This window comes from Nelumbo lutea, chromosome 1 (assembly GCF_056320005.1).
Source record: "Nelumbo lutea isolate HS-2025 chromosome 1, American lotus-T2T, whole genome shotgun sequence".
NCBI lineage: Eukaryota > Viridiplantae > Streptophyta > Magnoliopsida > Proteales > Nelumbonaceae > Nelumbo > Nelumbo lutea.
In genome coordinates, this window is record NC_142684.1 from 94,955,988 (window position 1) to 94,958,911 (window position 2,924).

Genomic DNA, 2,924 nt, shown 5'->3' on the forward strand with positions numbered 1-2,924 from the left:
TTTGTACAAATGCCAATGAAATTGCATTACAAACAAATGGAAACTTCAATTTTTTTGTCATGTCCATATATATAATGAAAGTTGTACCATTATTAACAATTAATAAGCAAGTTTAAATTAAAGAATGTTTCTTGTCAAATGTCAAATTTATATTGATTTTCGTAAGTTTAAACTAGGTCCAACATTTAGGCCCCTCTAGGGTAACATATAAAGATGATCATGGGTTATGTCTTTTCTAGGTATTTAAAAGGTAGTAAGAGTATTTTGGGCTGTTTGGGCTAGGCATCTAAGCTTGCCCCACACAAGTTAAAATTTCTATTTAAAAAAATTAAATTTAAACTTATATTTAAAATTATATGTGACAAAGACCCCTTTGTAATTTGTTTTGCAATAAAAACCCTCTGTAATATAACTGTGAGACAAAGACCCCCCTTCAGTTAGCTTTTCATTGAAATTCACGGTTATAATATTTTTAATCCTCATATTACCCTTATAAATAATTATAGGAGAAAAATACTGTTCATCTTCTTCGATCGCACGATACATGAACAGCAGCGTGATAATCCTTCTACTTCATATTCTTTCACATTTCTCTCTCTCCCTCTCTCTCCCCTGACGAATAAAAGGCATGGCCCACTAATCGATTCATCTGGCTGGTTAATTGAAAAATCCCATCGTTCTGGATCTGAGCAACTCCGTTCAAGCTTATGTTGGTGCCAACTCCATAGAATCCACCATAGAAGATCTCATCGAACTGGGAGAAAACCGGCTTCCATACACATCCAAGATGCACCGCCATGGAAGTTGAGATTTGGGGGTATCGACGCCTTAGAGTGAAGAAGATGTGTGCTATGCACATAGAAAGAACTTTAGAGGAAGGGTAACAAATCATGACTGAAGAAAGAATGGTTTTCTTTAATTGAAATATCAAGGCAAAAGACAAAAACAGAAGCAAACAGCTCATGGGACTAAGGGAGGGTGGTGTGATTCAGGCACATGCTCTTGCAGGTTTGGGCCGTTTGGCTTGGAACCTTGACTGATGAGATCGCAAGTTCGCAACTAATCCAATTTTAATTATCATCAAATTGATCATACTCACTGGAAAAACATGGCTGAAGCTGGAAATGAAAGAGGAATACGTAACCGGACCGGACTATATTACCTTTGCCGCTGCTTCTGCGGGCCTGCGGCCGCCGCTTCCACCACCTCCGGTTATATTGAGCACTAGAACCCTCGGCTTGGAGTCGCAGAAGACGCGCGCCAAACCAAGAATAGTGATCAAAAGTACCACCAACAGAATCCCACCTGGAGAGAAGCCCCGAAGGATCTGAAACAGAGCTCTTGAATTGAAGAACCGATTTATCCAAATCAACGACATCACCATAAGCAAACGAAAAAATCCAGAATAGAAAGAACACATAAAGGGTCTCACGAAACCGACGCCATCTCATCTTACACCAACGCATTATTCTCCACAATCGGAAGAGAACCCAACAAAATCCTAACCCACAAACCTTCAAAAAGAAAACCCCTCCCCTCCCTCTCTCTTTCTCTCTCCAGAGAGAGAGAGAGAGAGAGAGAAATTCAAGTTGCAGAGCAACGGAACAAATATTAGTTTTCCGAAATCCAAACCGTAATTAGTGGTTTCCGAAACCCAAACGTTTTCGTCTTCAGTCCACTACTGCTTGTTTCCTCTGAGAAAACGTGTTTTCGTTTCAGAAACACGGTAAGCCATTGCATATTAAGGGGCAGCTTAAAGAAAAAGAATGGTCACTCGCCACTAACCATTGGTGAATAATGACTACTGTGACTGACCTACATCTTCACCTACCCCATCAAAACAACCATCGCTCATTAATAACTCATTTTCCTTTTTTTTTTTTGTTTTTTTTTTTTTTACAACAAAACAGAACCTAGACAACTTCCCACCTCTCTCTCTCTTTCTCGACCTAAAATGTTAAGTGAGACCAGATCTACACCTCTGGAAGTATTAAACGACCTCTTGCAGTGAAGAATGGTACTCTAAATCCCATCCTGCTGCTGCAGAAGTGAATCATCGCGTCTTCTTGCCTGAAAGGGCTGTACTTGTCTCTTACTCATCTGGGTGGAAAGAAGAAAGGGGAGAAGAGAGGGAAAGGGGAAGAAGAGAGATCGAGGGAGAGAGAGAAACGTGAAGGAATCCGACGTAGAGGTGGGAGAAGATTAACAATGTTTTTCTTGTGCGAATAATTATTACAAGGGTAGTATATGGGGTATTTTGTTACAGACCCTATAGTATATGGGGTATTTTGTAATTTATCCAAAAAATTAATAAAGTTTGATTGATTTATAAAAATCAGATATGTTTTGAAAAAAATGGCAAAAACAGTTAATACAGCAAAAAGTTGTCTTTGTTTCACTAAATTGCCCCTTATTATAGCTTTCGTCTTTTCATCTTTTCTACTTTTCTACGTCTGGCCGTCGAATTTCTAAAAGACCGACAACAGAGAAGGAAACAAAGAGGATGGACAATTCAGATTAGGGGTGAAAAAAAAACTGAAAAACCGAATCAATCGAAATTGAACTGAAAAATCGATTTACTGAACCGGTTGATTCAGTTTCTATTCGGTGTTTTTACAAAATCGAAAGTATCAGTTTAGTTTTGATTAATCAATATAGAAAATTGGTGGTTAATTGAACTGACCGATACACATATATTTCTATATATTTTATATACATTTATGTATATTATATATTTTTTATATTATATTAATAAATATGCATTATATATAAATATGTATTTATAATAATTGATATATTATTTATTATTTAAAATATAATATTTTATAATTTTTATTATATATTATAAAAATTAAAAAATTAAAAAATTGCCGAACTGAACCAATGGTTAACCGAATTGATCAACTGGTTAACAAATAAGTTTT

The 2,924-nt window shown here is 36.4% G+C and overlaps 1 long non-coding RNA gene across 1 annotated transcript; it reads right to left on the bottom strand.

The window, feature by feature from the left end:
* Positions 1-454: 454 nt before the first annotated feature.
* LOC148876239 (uncharacterized) lies at positions 455-2,187 on the bottom strand. Its single transcript, XR_016096938.1, has 2 exons — positions 1,163-2,187; positions 455-849 (listed from the first exon to the last, which is right to left on the bottom strand). It is a non-coding gene; the product is annotated as an uncharacterized LOC148876239 (long non-coding RNA).
* Between the last annotated feature and the right edge of the window lie 737 nt (positions 2,188-2,924).